This window comes from Dermacentor silvarum, chromosome 7 (assembly GCF_013339745.2).
Source record: "Dermacentor silvarum isolate Dsil-2018 chromosome 7, BIME_Dsil_1.4, whole genome shotgun sequence".
NCBI lineage: Eukaryota > Metazoa > Arthropoda > Arachnida > Ixodida > Ixodidae > Dermacentor > Dermacentor silvarum.
Window position 1 is genome coordinate 97446704 of NC_051160.1, and position 18003 is coordinate 97464706.

Consider the following 18003-nt stretch of genomic DNA (forward strand, 5'->3'; position numbering starts at 1 on the left):
CCCGAGAAACTTGAAATCCTCATAACCAAGTGGCACTTCTAGGGCTTAAGTGTGAAGTCTGCCGATCGGATGGCTTCTAGCAGACTCCGCAGGCGGTGAAGATGCTGCTCGAACGTTTCAGAGAATACGACCACATCATCAAGGTACACAAGACAGGCCTGCCACTGCAGTCCACTGAGGACAGTGTCCATAATTCGCTGGAAAGTAGCCGGCGCTGAACACAAGCAAAAACGAAGTACTCGAAATTCATAGAGGCCATATGGAGTCACAGAGGCTGTTTTCACGCGTTCTCCTTCGTCTATCTCCATTTGCCACTACCCGCTTTTTAAATCGAGAGAAGAAAAATAGTGGGCACGCCGCAGTCTAAGGAATCATCGATGCGTGGCAGCGTGTACACGGCCTTTTTAGTTACGTTGTTAAGCTTCCGGTAGTCGACGGAGAAACGTAGCGTTCCGTCTTTCTTTTTGACAAGAACGACCATAGACGACCACAGGCTGTTGCAAGGTTCGACGACGTCATCGTCAAGCATCTCCCGGACTTGCGTACGTATGGCTTCGCGTTCTTTTGCCGACACGCGGTATAGGCTGCTGGTGTATCGGGCGTGCGTCCTCGTACGTGATTCTGTGACTAGTGATGGAAATCTGGCGTACCTTTGAAGAACTTGCTAAGTAGGTCCTGTATTCAAGCAAGAGCTTGTGCAGTGCTGTCTGGCTATCGGTCGACAGTTCAGAATTGATGTCGATATGGCCTAGAGACGTCTCCACTGTCCCCACTACTTCTGGCGTCAAACGGTTTTAGAGTTTGCTACTGCGTCTCCAAACGCTAACGAGGTGCCGCGGAACAGGTGTCGGCGCTCGTTGCGAAAGTTGGTAGCAAGCAATTGCGAATGGCCATCACGAAGCTGTATAACACTGCGAGTCACACAAACACTTGCATCAGTAGGTGTTCCAAGTGAGTTTCGGCCACCGCTTCGCTATCGCGTGCACCACAGCATGTGATGTCGACGAGGACACTGGCTCGTGGAGGAAGCGTTGCACTGTCAGCAGAAACACGAAGTACGTCACAACTCCGTTGGCCGTCCTTCACGACGATTGCTCGTTCGGCTGAGATTTCGATACGGCGCTCTTGGAGATCAATAATAGCGCCATACTCCTGCAGGAAGTCAACCCTAAGAAAAAGGTTGCCGGAGCATTTGCGCAAGACAAGGCAGCTCGCTACGAATGTAGATCCTTGGATCTGAACTCTAGTCGTGCCGGCGCCCAGTGGAGTAACGATGTGGCCGCCAGCCATCCGAATCTGCGAGTTATGCCAGCGCGTGATTACTTTCTTCAGCTGCTTTGCCAGTTTCCCGCTTAATATCGAGCAGTCTGTGCCGGTGTCCACCAAAGGTCTAACGGCGTCGCCGTCAATAGTCAGTGGTATATCGAGCGAAAGCCGGTCTTCCGGTTCAGCTGCAGGTGATGGCGGATCGGTATGTTTCCGTATCTGCGTCGATCAGAGGTATTGAGCACTTCGACCATCAGCTACTTCGCCCCCAAAGATGGCTTTAGTTGGTTTTCCCGGCGGGCACAGCGCGACCGCTCAGGAGAATACCGCTGGGGCGGAGTTGAAAATCGTATTGGAGGCGGCGATCGCGACTTCCACCCGGATGGCGGTGGCAAGCGCTGCTGAGGGAGGTAGTCCTCAATGTCCCGGGGTCACTGGCCGTGTCGGGGCGGCGGCGAGTATGGGGAAAAGCCGCGAAGCCCAAGGCGCCGGTATGGGCACTGGCGGCACGAGTAGTCAGCTTCACCGCAGTGGAATCACACAGGCCGGTCATCGGGTGTGCGCCAAACATCCGACTTCCGAGGGGGCGTGGGTCTATCGTCGACGTATAGTGTACCGGTTGCTCCGAACTATGGGCAACTGGAGCCGCTTGAGCAAAGGGCGGTGGCGTGTACCCAGCGTCGTAGTACGATATCGCCTTGCCGACTGAAATGACACTGTTGGAGGAGCACGAACAAACAGCGGTCGAGAGGAAGCAGGGGAAGCAGGAAGCAGAGGAAGGCTTCCGCCTGAGTCGCACGGTGGTATTCAGTGGGTACTGCCGCAGCGTTTTCAGGAGGCAAACGGAGGGCCTGGTGCAGCTCGTCCTTGATGACACTTGCAATGGAGCTTACCATAGGGTGCGGTGTTCCGGCGGCCCTTTGCAACTGTTCACGCACCACAGAACGGATGAGTTCTCGCAGACCGTCACCAGCGTCGCCGGAAATGTCAGCAGCGAACATGCTGTTCACTTACCGCTCATACAGGCTAGACCAATGCAGAAGCATCTTTTCCATGGTAACGGCCTCGGACAAGAACTCCGCGACCGTCTGCGGCAGGCACCGCATGATTCCAGCAAGCAGCTGCTCCTTGACCCCCCGCATCAGATGACATAACTTCTCCTTCGTCATTCATGGATCAGCTCGTCTGAAGAGGCGCGTCATGCCTTCTATGTTTCTGGTCACAGTTTCGTTTGGCAACTGGACGTGGGCCTGAACGCTCGTTCCGGTCGTTGGTGGCGATCAGCATGGGTGTAGGTCTCCAGAAGCCGATGACAAAATTCGCCCTACAACATCAGTTGCTCCTCACGGTTCTGAAACCACGTACGCGCGCCGTCCTCCAGGTAGAAGTAGACGTGTCTCAGTTTTGCTGCGTCGTCCCATTCGTTCAAGGCGGCCATCCAGTCGACGTCGACCATCCGGAATTCGCCGTCTTCGAACACTGTGCTATGAAACGTCGTCGTGACCCATGGGCTCTCAAGTGTGTACCGATTCGACATCGTGCTTCCCCTGCCAGTTGGGGTGGTTTGAAAGGAATCAGTGGTCATGCCGGTTGATGTGGTGGGAACCGTAGCGTCGACGACTTCCTGGGGACAGTGCCCTGTTCCTGCGGCTGGCCCGATGCACGAGAGTGTCGACTGGCACTGGATTCATAAGGCGGATCCTTGAAGGGTTCTGCAACATCCGTGAGGGCGTGCACACAACACCTTCGCGAGTTTGTCACGAGCCTTGGGAAGTACTTTTGGCTTTTATTCAACAGCAGACCAGCTGGCTCTTGGAAAACGCGTCCGTCAGGGCTGGCTCTCGAGCACGAAAGCCGCACGTGGTCCTCTTTGTTATTTTTGGGCTCGATCCACTCTTGCCCTCGACCCCCTCAATACCTATAGGTGGGAACATGTAACTGTACTTTTTAGCTGGGCTCATGTTTCACGAATAAACAATAGGGGATACTCAAAACGCATTTGCATCTGGCAAGAATGGCCACGTCCGGTCTTTTGCTGATGGCATAGTTTGTGGTGGCTATGTGTTTAAAGGCACGCTACCGGCGCCATGCGGCTATTCAAGACTGAAAATTGGGACAATCGACTTCATCTTGTAGGTATTCATAAACAGAAAACTTGACTGTGCTCCCACGAATCAACGAAGCCAATCCAGCTTGTTTTTGAACCCCTGGATATTCGTATGAGAAGTACTCCTTTGAAGCGAAAACCTGTCTGTGGCTATGTGATCTTCGAACCTGATCTGAGCGCAGTGATTGGTCATTTGCTCTCAAACGTTTGCGTCAAGCCTCCATAATCATGTTTCACACAAGCACGGGTAAAGCTTTCAAATGATAGAGCGTTGAGCTTGTTCTTGCTAGTTCGCGTTCTATGACTGCTTAGTTTACGCAATGCTTTAGATTATGTAGGTAAGGACTTCCGTGTTCACATACGCTCTGGCTGGAAGCACAGCGTAATAACAGTAGGAACCCCGCAACACACTGTTAGGCCTACTAGGCAGGCATCTTCATAAAAGAGCCAAACAAATAACAACCTCCATAAATGCGAATGTAAGGAAAATTGTTCTTCTTTCTGGGATTTTACATGCCAAAATCAGTTCTGATTATGAGGCACGCCACAGTGGAGGGCTCCGGATGAATTTCCACCACCTGGGGCTCTTTAACGTGCACTACAACGCAAGCATGAACGCGCATTGGATTGAAAAGCGCCCCACGTTAATGAGCGACAGCTAGATGATAGAGCACGCACGCCTTGCCTACCTCTACCATGGGTGTACTTCTGTGAATAACTTCTATTGCAATTACTGTGCATCGACGTGGTAACCGCTCTTCCATTCTATATTGGCATTTCCTGAATCCGCTGCTTGAGCTGGAAACAGTGGTAAAATAAACAAAGACAACTACGACGTCCAGGTTCACGGCGGCTCTTTCGCCTGGTGCTGTGGTCACGTTTCTCTTTTGTGGCGTCGAATCGAGGTGTTTCGTGGAAGCCGAAATGGCCCTTGTGGCGGATCACCTTATTTTGATCGGTCTAAAATATTTTAGCGACAAAATCGCGGAAGTGGTGGTGCTGTGCGTGCAAATGGCCGGCCTGCGCTGCGAGCCGCGTCAATGTTTTTGAAGAGACAGAGGCTTTCACGCGAGCCAAGGGTAAATAAGGGAAGTGTTTCTGCGTAGCGGTCCACCGAAAAGTGCAAGCACTTGTCCGCACACTCTTAGCACGGTAACGTTTACTAAAGGGGTATATTCTCACAAATTTGTGCACCTATAAAAAAAAAAGTTACATAGTAACCTTTATTTAAGTAACCTTTATTGAAGGGTACACTCTCACCAATGTGTAACCTATAAAATAAAAGGCTACGTGTACCTATACTAAAAGTTACTATATAGTAACCTTTAGTATAGGTACGCGTAGCCTTTTTGTATGTAACCTTTCGTATAGGTATAGTCTTGCAAGGCTTCGCACGTGCGTCCTTCTGCGCATGTACATGAATTTAGGACATTGATTCTTCGACCAACCACCAAACTTCAACGCAATGCACTAGCGTAACTCACTGAACAGAACTTCATAAAAATTCTCCTTCAAATGATCGGCCGAATTTCTACAACTTTCGGTTACCAACGTCAGGAGGATGCACTCTTCTGAAAATATAGGCATTTAAGGCACTTAGTCATAACTTCTTTGCTGCGTTATATTTGCGCTTTGGTCAAGGTTAAATCACTGCTATAACTCAGCAGGCAATTTACGACTAAGCGCGGTAAAAGCTTAAGTCATCGGAAAAAGGTATCCTTTCGACGTAGCTAACAAAAAGTTGTTGAAATTCGGCTGATCTTCCGAAATACACTTTTTCTGTAGCTGCTCAGTGAGTTACGCTAGTGCCCTGCAGTGAAGTTCAATGGATGGCTGAAGGAGCAATGCACAAAATTCATCTGCGTGCGCCGAAGGACGTGCGGGTGAAAACGTTCAAGACTGGATGCCTATACGAAAGATTACAGAAAAAAAGGTTCCTAAATATGGCCGCAGGGGTTATGCCCTAATTTCTTAGACATGACTCATTGTCTAAAACCAAAAAATATTCAGGTTTTAAGACAAAATGACATTTTATTGCTGTGAAAACTTCATAATGGCGACAGACAGCATTTGCGCGATACTCACCATTTGGGAAGAAAATTTCACTAATTAGCTTTTTCATTTCTTTGGGGACATGTAATTGCATATTGAAGGCAGCTAGTACTGAAAGCGTACCAATTTGCCATAATTGTGCCTGGCACCAATTTCGAGATATTGAATCTGCAATGAGGTGCATTGCTGTTTCAGTTATTCTTCCTGCACAACCTGCAGCAAAATTCTGTAAATATCTCAGTTGGAACAGCAATGCATTTTATGGCATGTATACTGCAAAATTCTGTAAATATCTCAACTGGAACAGCAATGCATTTTATGGCATGCTCACAGTATGTGTTTTTCAGACTATTCTGTGGCAGAATGCTTCCAGCAACCGGATATGGCGTGCTGATTGACCAGCTCTGCCGTTAACCACGATTGTTTATTTACATGCTAATCAGTCAAACATTGGCGCCATTCGTACTAATGATTATTATTGAAATTCTGTTGCGATTATAAAACTTGTTCAGCAGAAATCAACATTTCGTCTCAAATTACCTTTTTTTAATATTCATGGACAGACTGGCTCACAACGTATAAACCTTTGCCACCTTGCTATTTTATAGCGCAGGTCATTTACACAAGGCAGCTTGCAGGAATTAGTATAGAATGCACAATGCATCAAGACAGTTGTACGTTTTGAAATAAGCTGGCACATAATTGGTAATTTTGGATTAAATGTGCAAGACACAAAATAATTTATGAAATACACAGTATGCTGCTTTTGTATACTGGCGAATGCATTGTATAAAGGTTCGTCCCCCACATTTTTCTTTGCTGCGGACCATGTTAAAAGTTTTTTGCAAAAAGTATCATGTCGTCATCACATGATAATGAGATTTCTAATAATTATATTTTGCACGAGTGGAAAGCACATCTGAAAAGGCGGCACAATTCAGAATGAATACGCATTTCTGCATGCAACATTTATTGTATCGAAAAAAAAAATATATCGGTATGACACGGCAGCACCCACATTCTGAAAATGATGTGAGTAGCAGCTGTGAGAAGGAAAGCTGACACAAAACATTTAGTGAAAATGTCATGTTTACTTTATTTGCATATACAAAACAAGGTAACTCAAAGTTCTCCCTTCACAAGCAAAATTACATTTTTCCTTGGTCTGTTTTCTTCTCCACGGCCATGAAGCAGTAATGAAAAAACCTCTGAGTAGAGCGCTGCCTGGCATCACAAATTTCTACAGCATCACGAGGAATAGGGAAAAAAAGAAAAGGAGAAATGTTGAAGGTTCGTGTACAATATGTTCAAATACAAATACATATAAGTTTTAGACTTCCACGGGGAGGCCGATCTCATCCCTGTTTCGAGCACAATCATGTCTCTTTGCTGTTAGTATGTCAGTTGCTAATTTTCAGATCTCCTTGCTGTGTAGTGGAGCCTACAACGACAGAAAAATAATCTTACAATCTCATAATTATGTGTTAGCGTCGCCCTGCAAACAACAGCTATTAACATGTAATGAAAGAGACATAAATAAACCACAAACAGATGAAAAACTACCACAGAACAAATAATTAAACACGCCTAAGGTGAATATACTCTTCTGTCTAGGAAATGTCGGTAAGAATAAAAAGTAAAGATTACAAAACTGAACGAAAATGAATTCTCAAGTCAGTTCGTACTCCCCTCCAGTACAAGTACAAAAAGCAACACCGCAATAATGTGACAGTTTAACAGTCAAAATGCAATATCAAGTGATTACAAACTGAATATCAGCACAAAACACCAGTTCCGTGCATGAGGTCAATGTTGTGCGTCCGCACAAAAGCGCAACATAAACTTGAGATTTAAGAATAACCAACACGGTGACTGATAGTGATAAAAAATATTAAAACAACAGTGTTTATGAAGCAAGCAAGTAGTTCACTTAAATAAAACTGAACAGTGCGAGCATGAGCAAGAATTGACGGTGAAATATACGACAGACACACACCAGCAAATAGATAGTTGAACAGGAAGCATTGCTTACCTAGGTCACATTTATTGCTGTCTTCGGCATTCATTACAGCAGTCACAACACAAACGATGCTCACCACTCTCAGGTAAGCGAAGAACCTTTACCATTGGCCATCGGCAATGCGTCTCGTCGCAGCGGCCACGCAGCACGCCAAACATGTCCGTGCTCCACGTCCAGCGTCACGGCTTCTTTTCAGCGGCGCGCGAGCCTTTAGGAGTCCTTTTGGTAACTGTACCACTTGTCACAAGTGACTCAGACACACAATACGCTTGGTAAGCGCACGCCACCAAATCGGAGAGCGTAAAAACGTGGGCAAAGCGATGAAACAAAGCGCGACACGACCGTTTTCAAACGACACCACCGGCCATACTCTTCCCGGCATGCATCGCGAGAGCTGCACAATGCAGAGGAGATATGACGGCGCTCATGTGTGGCTGAAGCTGAAGCGCGTTTGATTACGCCCCGCATCTAGCGTAACCAGAGATAATAATCAAACTACAGTTCCGTCAAAGTATCACAGGACCATATATATCAAGATGTTATTATTCTAATGTTTCAGGATGTTGCTTTTCGTTTGTATTTGTATGTTTTCTCCCTGCTCATTTGGCCGGCCGCCATTGTGGCCTCCCACCGTGAGCGCACGTTCATCTCTCTACGAGACCTCACTGGAGCGGCTGTCGCCTGCTGTCATGTGAATGTAGGGGCGTCTTTCTCGCGTGTTAGTGAGCGGGCAAAATTGGTGCGTGTCTGGCGTTCTCTAATGAACCCAACATTTGCTGTAATTTAGGAACCACTCCCTCTTATACATCAAAATACAAAAAAGAAAGAAAAGAAGAAAAAGAAAGCGCAGTGGCAAAACATTCAGTTGCAGTGTACAAGTAAGTCTGATTATGAAGCATCTTTCTCGCCCTGCAGATTAGTTATTCGGCCTGCTCGAAGCTTTGATTCTGTCGGTCGTCGAGCTTTTAGACTACTCTAGCGTGCGCCCACGTGCGGCTTCAGTGTGCGCCCGCTGTTAGTGGGTGTCGCGTCTCAGGAGAATATAAAACAAACGCGAATATAATATGCATTGATGCACAAGGGAAAAAAAGAATATTGGGTACAAATATATATTCAATCACCATAATGCATCTGCTTTTAGGTTTTGTGCAGGCACACAAGTCTATGTTTTATACCACAGCTTAAAATGCCTGTATCGGTAGCGGGGGGCTTTCCATCACATTGAAACGTGTAGTGATAATTCATGCCACAACATCGTTTGCCACAATATTCTCCGGTGTATGTTCACTGTTTCTGTGGCTTCCTTTTAGATTTTAATGGCACGTATGCAGAAGAGATCAGTGACGAATGAATTGCTGCTGTCTCTCTTGAACATACGCTCGTGCAAGATTTAATTTTTTTTACATTGCGAAACCGAAGAACCCTAATAAAAATTAATCTAGTCCAACCAGCCTCATTCCCTCGGGCGCACAACATATCGTATAGGTTAGTCCCGGCTAAAAACACCACATCAGGATAGCAATACGACACAATAATAAGTAAACTTCCAATCCATACAGTAGGTCCCCTAAGCCACGAATGGCAACTCCTTTAGAAGTTACAATCTAAAGGTTACAAGACATTTGGCGTTGCAGTAACCTTTAAAATATACGCTTCGCCACATGTAACCTCTAGCCGCGACGGAAATTCACGAAAACACAAAGATCAAGTTTTTTTAGTCACCGAGTAACCTTTATGTTATACGTTACTTGCAATTATAGGTTACCATAAACGTTACCGTGCTAAGAGTGCACGGTTGCTCCAATGCTACAGGTACGGTACTTGACTGTTTTCGACCTTCATAGGCAACTCCATACTGCAACTCGTTTTGTAATATATCGCACATATAGCATCTCAATATATCCTTCTAACAAAATCCCCACTTATCTAAGCGGGCGCTGGCCATTTTTTTACACGCTTAGTCTAATCGCGATATTTCTCCACGCTTACCGATCACGCCTACTAGGAGGGAACAGCAACCTCTCTATTCGCACCCTCATTGTGCCGTAACCGTTCTCCACGCTTAAAGACGGTGCCTTGGGTACGGCGCCAGAGGGGGGAACGGATTGGGGTGAAGACCATGCCCTATCCCACCTCCTACCATATCTGCATGCGCGGGAGGCCTCGACGAAGGCCTCGGCAGGCCTTATTGGCTTGGGTCACTTCTCTGAAGCGAGGGTTGCTCTCTTTGGCCGATGGCGGGAAAGAGCGTCTCGGAGCGCAGAACAGCTCTCTTCCAGCGCACCCTAGCGGAATATTTCCACTTGTGAGGCTGTGGCGCCCTCTCTTGCTTAGTTTCGGTATCATCTTGGCGTTTTCGATGGAGTTTCAATTAACTTGGGTTAATAAATGTGGTAATTCGCGATGTTCTCCTTATTTTATATGATTTTATACATATATATTTGGTTTAATTTTATTATTTTTAAGGAATTTTATAATAATTTGACGTCTTACGTAGACCTTGTGGTGTGCGTGACCCCCACCGACGACGGACGACATGCCGGGCCCCTTAAGTAGTCCGCACCTAAAATTAGTAGCCTTTCCTTTGCCGAGGAAATGGGGGTAAGCGAAGCTTGTCGTGTGGTTCTTCGGTGTTCCTCCAAAGGAATTGCACTGACGAGTACCACGTTGTGCTCGAACCACAACCGGTCTGACGCAGTGGCGTAGGCAGAAATTTTGTACGGGGGGAGTGGGGGGGGGGGGGGGGGGGGGGCTCAGGTTGCAGCGCGGCCTCCTCCTTATAAAATTTGGCGAGGGATCACATACATGAATACTAATTGCATTGCCAATGCCATAGTATATTAGACGCTGCAAGCATATTATTGACGGCCACGCACTGTCAAGTAAAATATTTATTATTCGTACGTTCGAAAACTTGTGGCAGAATTAACTGATACCAATTTTGCCGCGTTTTTTTGTCTATTTATTAACTAACTAAAATATCACACGCACTTTAGAACTATGTCAGTTCGAAACCCGAAAGGCAGTGAATGCAGCTGATATTAAAAACGTAAAGGTCATGAAATGAATAAGTTGAGGACAAATATTTTGATGAATATTTGTCATTCAAGAACCTTGTTTTTATTTTTGCACATATGCAACGGCCAGAAAAAAACCTCAATGACGCTGTCCTTAGTTGCAATGGATTGCGCAGGAGCAGTAGTTACCAGTTGTGTATTGTCAGTAATTGAACCCAAATTATAGTCGCAACCGTGAGTACATATAAAAGCAGCAGTTCTGCAAAATATACATTAGAAAGCCGAAGATAGAATGGAATATGCAAATGCCAGATACAACTCGCTAAAGGACAAAAAAGAGTCACTGGAAACGAAGTTCACTCTTTGTGTACACAAAATCTCGCAACAAGATATTTAAATATACGTCTAAGCCTCCAATAAATCTTCGTGTTTACGCAAACGTCACTGTATATAATGCGTCAAACAAGACAATTAAACATGTTGCGCAGTCACAGATAAGTAAACTTTGCGCACAGAAAGACAGATGATCTAGGCAAGAACAAAACTATGATAGCAGAAATCGTGATATGTACTCGGGCCATGCGGCGGTCGCGACAGCACCATATGGGTAGAATAATAGAGGAATAATGCATAAATCAGTACAAAAATGTGTAATTTAACTGCCTGCACGGTGGCAAAATTATTCTGCGCCCAAAATTAAAGGAGGGTATTGCTTAGTTTCAAAAAAGAAATAAAAGCAGGTAGATAAAAACGAAAGAAAAGGACAAACGAAAACCACAGGTGGTGCGGCAAGTTGAACTACCCATTATCCGAGTGTGTTTGGGGCAAACGCCGCGTGGCCGGGCTTTCAATGAGCAACGTAGATCAAAATTGCTTACTGATGTCCTCGTAATTTTCGTACTCGCAAGATAATTTTGATCATGATGCTTACTGCTAGAATAAACGGCTAACATTTCGGCGGTTTTAAAAGCTAACGAACGGTCATACGTTTTCATAATTACGAGCTTATGGACGTGAAGGAACAGAGCTTTTTACTTCCATTGATTTTTGCTGCTTCGCTATCTAAAGGACAAACTTCTCTCGGCGGGGTAATTGAGTGAAGCGGTCAATGACTTCGGACACGTTGATGCCGGCGTCTCCGTGGGACATTGTAGAGCGCAAGTAGTTTTTTAGTAAACTTTTGTTAAGAAATATTATCTCTGCGCTGGCAGTGGTCGCTGGAAGGGTGACTAGAATCTGCAGCAATTTGTAACACATTTATATAGAACCTGCAGTGGCAATGAGAGAGAGCATCTATTCCGGTGTTAAAGCCTAAAACACTCCCTCGATGTCGTTGGCATCCTTGTTTAGGTGCCTTGCACAAACAGTAGGCTGTTTGATTCCAGTTATGTCCGTCGTTTCGTCAGGAAGTATGCAGAAGCAGCCTGCTTTTGCCACTGCGTTCGTAATGTTCGCGCCGAAATGTCTTTTCGAGCGTGAAAAATACATTGTAGACAGAATCAAGAATGATTCCCGGCGTCGGTGGTAGTTTTGGTCGGCGGTGCATGCAGGCCCAAAAAATGTCAGCGGGGGAGGGGCTGAAGCCCCATCCGGCTGGTCACTCATCCCAAACCCCATCCCGGCTGGTCATATAGTAGTCACTGCCCATGTTCTCTTGTAAGTTGTGCCATTCGGCTCCCGGCGCGTTTTTGACGAAGGCCAAGTGCGGGGTAATGTCTCTCGAGACCGAGGTTCCCATGCCCGTGGTGTAATGGGGGTCGGTGATCAGTCCTAGGGAGCTGTTAGTCGCGGCCTGCAGGAGTCTGCAGGCTTTGGGAATGCTTCTCACGTAGCCCCAGGCTTCATGCGGGGCGTTGAAATCACCGACCATAATGAGCGGCGTCTCTCTCGCCTTGGTCGTTAGGCTGTAGAAGGTGTGCCGGTTGTCCCTAGGATAGCAGTACACATTGATAACGTAGCTGTTGGGTATGATCTCTCCGGCTGTTGCGTAAGATCTCCAGCTGTTGGGTAAGATCTCGACGAGCAACGCTTCCAGCTTGGTGCTGCCAAGGCGGAGATTGCGCTCCTGGAAGGCACACTTCGTTGCAACGAGTGTCGCGATGCCGAGCCCGTTCTCCGCTAACGAAGAGAGGGCTCGGACCCCGGGAGGGTAAACGTTTCGATTCCCGTTTCCTCTAGCAAAATGACCTGGGGCCTCCCTTGCGGCTCCCGGGCCTTGATGAACTGCACCAGTTGAGGCGGGCGCCTCCGGAAACTGACGCAGTTCCACTGCTACACGATGAGCTTACTATCCGGCCTGGCCATGGTTGTGCTTCTTGGACCGGAGGTGGGCTGGGATGCAATCTTGCTCGTCAACCCACGACTGTTGGTTGTCTTCTAGCATTTCACTGGACACCGCCGTAGTGTAGGTCACATTGCTTGGCAAGCTTGTTCCCGAGCAGTTGTACTCTGAGTAGAAGGGTCTCGTTACTCTCTACCAGCTCGGCAAGATTTTTACATGCGGGCCAAGGACCCCTGCATGGCAGCCTCCGCCGTGCTCACGTCCTCATCCGCACCTTGGGAGGTGGTGGGTCTACGCTTGGCCGCCATTGCTGTCGCCCTTCTTCCGCAGACGGTTGCGTTGCCGCGTCCGTTTGGCGGCGCTGGCATTTCGGAAGGTCTTGAAGTCTGCCTTGATTCTCTGTATTTCCTCCTTGAGACTGGCGCTTTCGTTCATCAACTGCGCGATTCTGGGATAGTGCGCCCACTTGCTCGCCTGTGCGGACGCGTGTTTCGTCTGGCCCATCGGCTTCGTCTGTTTCATGTTGTCGTCCCAAGTGGAACCTCCTGGGATGCGCATCTTGGACTTGGAGCGGGCCCTAGACTGAGAGCGCCCTCTTTTAACGGAGCGCCCCCTCGAAGATCTCCTCTTCCGTAGCGCTGACGTCAGTGCCTGGCTCACCTCATGTGCAGCGTTGGCGCCCTTCTTGGCGCCGACAGTTTTCTTCTGCCGGTGTCTTCGGCGTCTCTTCCTGACGACATACGGCGTTCGGAAGCGTTGCTCGCACTTACGGTCAGCCGTTGGGTGAGGGCCCCCGCCTATGCCGCATTTCGCCTCACACTGGTGGCCTTCGGTGGGGGACGCTACTGCACTTCTCCCCTGCACTTCTTCACACTCGGGGTCAGACATACATCGGCCCTGTGGCCCAGTTCCACACAACCGTAGCACACATCCACTTGCCTTCTGTGTAGAGCTCAGGGCAGCATGCCCACTCCGCACATGACAAAGTTCGGCACCCTCACTCCGTCGAACAGGACGATAACCATGGTGGTAGTCTTGATGCGACGCACCTCCAATGCGGTGGGGCTCCGTTGGTTTATGATCATACAGCGGAGCTGAGCGTCGTTGACCTCGGCGTCGACTCTCCTCACAAAACCCTTGCACGTACTGTCCGAGGCTGCCATGTACGCGGTTACCTCAAAGACCCCTTCACGCAGGCGGATCTGTTGAACTGGTGTGGTCTTCTGGTGCTGAGACGACGTAGATGTTTTGCACTGCTGACCTTTTTACCGTCGAGGCCATCCCGTGGCCTAACGATGACTCGAATATGGTCTCGAGGCAGTTTCGGCAGCCTTGAGGCTGCGGCCAGCTTCTTCAGCGCGTTCCGCGGGGCTGCCGTGCACTGGCCGCGCCGGCCGCTTCCCTGCTTTACCGGGCTCGGCGTCGACTTGGGAGTCTCTTACCTTGCCTTCTTATTCTCGCCCGTTGCCTTGGTCCAGCCGGGGCATCTTGCTTCTTCAGGGGTGATTTCTACCCCCTCCACCACCTCGACTTCGGGCATGGCATGATGCCCCACCACCCCGGAATTAGGCCTAGGCCTAGCCCGTACTGCTCAACGGTGCTCACCCATTAGGGTTAGCTCCACACTGCATTGCGAAAAGTTCAAAGTCGTGTAAAAGTTCCAGAAGGGCCCCTACCGAAATAAATCTGGTATCGGCTTGATCCACCCAACAAACTGCCGCGAATGATGCAGAATATTCAAGAATATTCGCGGATTTTACCACCGAAACGTTTGAGGAAACGAGAGCCGATATTTGCGCGTCCGCACTCCCCGTAAGCCAGCTCCATGAATCGTGAAGTTACTAATTAGGGTTGATAACATCGATGAACAATTATTCGATTAAAAGTATGCAGCAAAGTTATTTACCTTCATCGATGTTCGCCTTTCATTTAATCGACTTAATCGATTAGTCCTCTTCGATTAATCGTTTCCATTCGAGAGTTTGACAGGAGTGGCGCAAAAATTTGAAATCGTATCGGATTGGCGGCGCACGAGCAGTGACTGTGCATCTGTGGTAGAGGGACTGTCGACTGTTTTTCCGAGTCCCGATAGATGCAGAGCCGAGCGCCTCCCCTCTCTTCTTCCACACCGCACAAGCCCTCACGCCGCCCGAAGCCGGAGGCTCTAAATGCCCTCCCAATTCAAGGCATACTATAGCAATCGTTGATCGTTGTGCCACTCCCAGTCCACTAAAGACGTAGCACAGCACACGCGCCGGTTAGGAGCCTGCATTTCGATTTAGCGTTGGAGCTCATGTCGATTCTAGCAAATATATAGCGTCCAACCTTCTATTCTAGCATACTGGTTGTGTGGCCTTTCAAAGATGCCGGTGCCTCGAGCGGCCTCGAGCGGCCAGTCGTGCGGCAATTTTGCTTGTATTCGCGAGCTTCTTTCACGCTCGGAAAAGCACTAATTGAGTGATAAACAGCTGTATCGGGAGTTTTTCATGCTGGTCTACAATTTTCTCATTGACACTTTTCATTTCATAATATTATTTGAGAAGATGATCAAATAATTAAGACAATTGTGGAATTAAGCGGTATACAAGAAATAACTTGAGCATCTCCAAGCGACAACAAGCAACATTACCTTGATTGTGTGCAGCTACATGACATTTGCATATCTTTAATCTTGGTGCATGATAGTTGGAACAACTTGTATGTTTAGCTTTTGAAAAGCCACTAGTACCTACTATATTTAGTCTTTAACAAGTTTAAGAATATACTTTATCAAATGTTTATGCACTTGTGTTTCACACTTGGTTCCACCTCTCAAACATTAAAATAAGGTCCTACAAAAGTAGATAACTGTGTTTCAACCTTTTTAAAAGTGCCCGGCAAATTTTTTGTTTAATCAATTCTTCGATGGAAAACCCTGCATCGAAATCGATCAATCGGTTAAACGCTAAAACGATGAATGATTATGCATTAATGGAAAAAAAGTTTATCGACCATCCCTATTACCAATGTACTGTGGTAGGTGCTTTAGAAACATTTTATTTAAGTGAAGGCGTGTTATTGATTTGATTTATTAAAAAATTATATGAAACCTTTGACAACGTTAGCGGTTTACTTTTGTGATTAATTATGATTTATGTTAGGCGTGTTATCACTTTTGTGGCCTTGCCAATAATTCAGTGATGCTATGCTTGGTTGTAATAAAAGGACTATGGGGATTATTAGTACTGTCGATACAGCCAAGCCTTTTTCAGTATTACGAGGAATAAGGAAAATTCCCATTGCTTTGTCCATTTAGCAGGTAACAGGAGACACAGAATGTCGTTATAATTAATCCGATAAGAGAAGGTTGTACTGTGTTTCTAAATTCGTGCATGTGCCAATCATCCATGCAAGAAAAACTTCCCTGATATCCTTGCTGGAGTCCTTCATATTGTTACGGGGAGGCAAACACAACAGGAAAACGTATTTACAGTATATTTACAAGGCGATCAAGCGTCAACCATATGGCGGAGAGCGCGCGCCCGATCATCAGCGTCTTCTTCATCGATGTTGGCGTGAATCATACCGTGACATGACCCCCGGCTGCTCAAGCACCGTCACGGTGCTTGCTATGATCCAGGCGAGTGGTAAGGTTTCAGGCGGGATACGTGAACAACGTCAGTAGGTGATGAAATGGTTGGCGAGGAAGACTCGAGCGGGCCAATCTCATACGTGACGTCTGTTACACGACGTAATACACGGTAGGGTCCGGAGTACCGCGAGAGCAATTTTTCTGAGAGTCCAACACGCCGAGTCGGAGTCCACAGAAGCACAAGGGCACCCGGAGTATAGATAGCGTCGCGATGACGGGAGTCGTAGCGGTGCCTCTGGTGGCCTTGCGATGTAGTAAGGCGACGGCGAGCAATTTGACGTGCCTCATCAGCTCGAGAAATGGCATCACGAGCGTACTCAGTTGGCAAATGGACGGCATCGAGGAGGATTCTTAGTAGGAACGGCGGCGAACGAGCCGTGCCGTCGTTCCTACTAAGAAGGCGGCCAGTCGAGCGGAGGCCGCGACGACCAGCGTCTCAAGCTCCTGGAACAACACTGCGCGTGCCGAGCTTGCGCTTCGAGCACGCGCTGCGCTTCTTTATTGTTTACTTCCTTGACAGTCGGCGCGAAGGCACCGGTTGGGAGTGCCGACCAAAGCGCCCCGCGTTGCAGCGTCGGTGGGCGCTACAGGGCTCCCCGCCCAAACGGAACGTCGATGAAGGAAGTGAGAGAAGCTAAGTTGGATCTTTGTACTCCAGCCTGTATCTTAGGTTCACCTGTGGCTGGAGCACGCACAGACGTCTTTGAGGCAAGCGGCTCCGGCAGTGTGGCATTCGCTGTTGGCCTTGCAGGGCTGTCCAATACGTTTCCGGCGATGGTCTGTAGCTTGTCGCAGGTCTTGCCGTCCAGCGAGCGGACAAACTCGAGAGCACAGTCGCCGATCAGATGGTCCGTGCAGACGCCGTTCAGCTGGGCGAAAACGCACGGCTCGGAGTAGTCGCAGGGCTAGCCGAGGCCGGCGGCCGCGCGGCAGGTCAGTGCTTTGACTTGAGACTCACGGGCTCGGATGGCTTGTAGAGGTAGCGGCCCTGGCTGCACGAGGCCCCGCGAGGCCCCGCGAGGCTCGCGCTGGGCGTTGCTCGTGCATGTGTCCTCGAAAATGGAACCAAGCGCGTTGGTTGCCTTGGTGACCTGCGCGTCGCTAGGGCCGTGCATTCAAAGACAAACTTGCCGTCGTCGGAGCGAAGCCTCTCCCGTTGGTTGATGGCGATCTTGGAGATCTTAACGGGGACGTCGTTCTTCACGGTGCTTAGGGTAGGGCGGTTGATGAACTTCTCCAGGAGACGGTCGTGTACGGTCCAGGTGATTGTGGCGTAGTACTTGTACAGGTGCGAGAGCTGTGGGCCCCTGAGAGGAGGTTACCAGTGTGCGGGATCGCGCGCGCTGTGGGCAGCGCATCGATGCATCACTCGAGGTTGAGCCGCGCAGGCCGGGTTGTAAGAACCACCTTTGCAGGCTGAAGGGTGGTTCGAAAGTAATCCCCCGAGGGGGACGGCGGGGTTAGCGGAGCTTCTCCCAAGCGAGCACCCCTGAAGAAAGCCGGGCGTCTGGCCGGGGGTCGCTTGTGCTCGATTTGTATTCCGGTGGGTAACCGGTGGCCGCCTGGTTTCGAACCCGCAAACTCCCGCAGCCGAGGTGGACACTCAACGACGAGGACACGGCTGCGGTG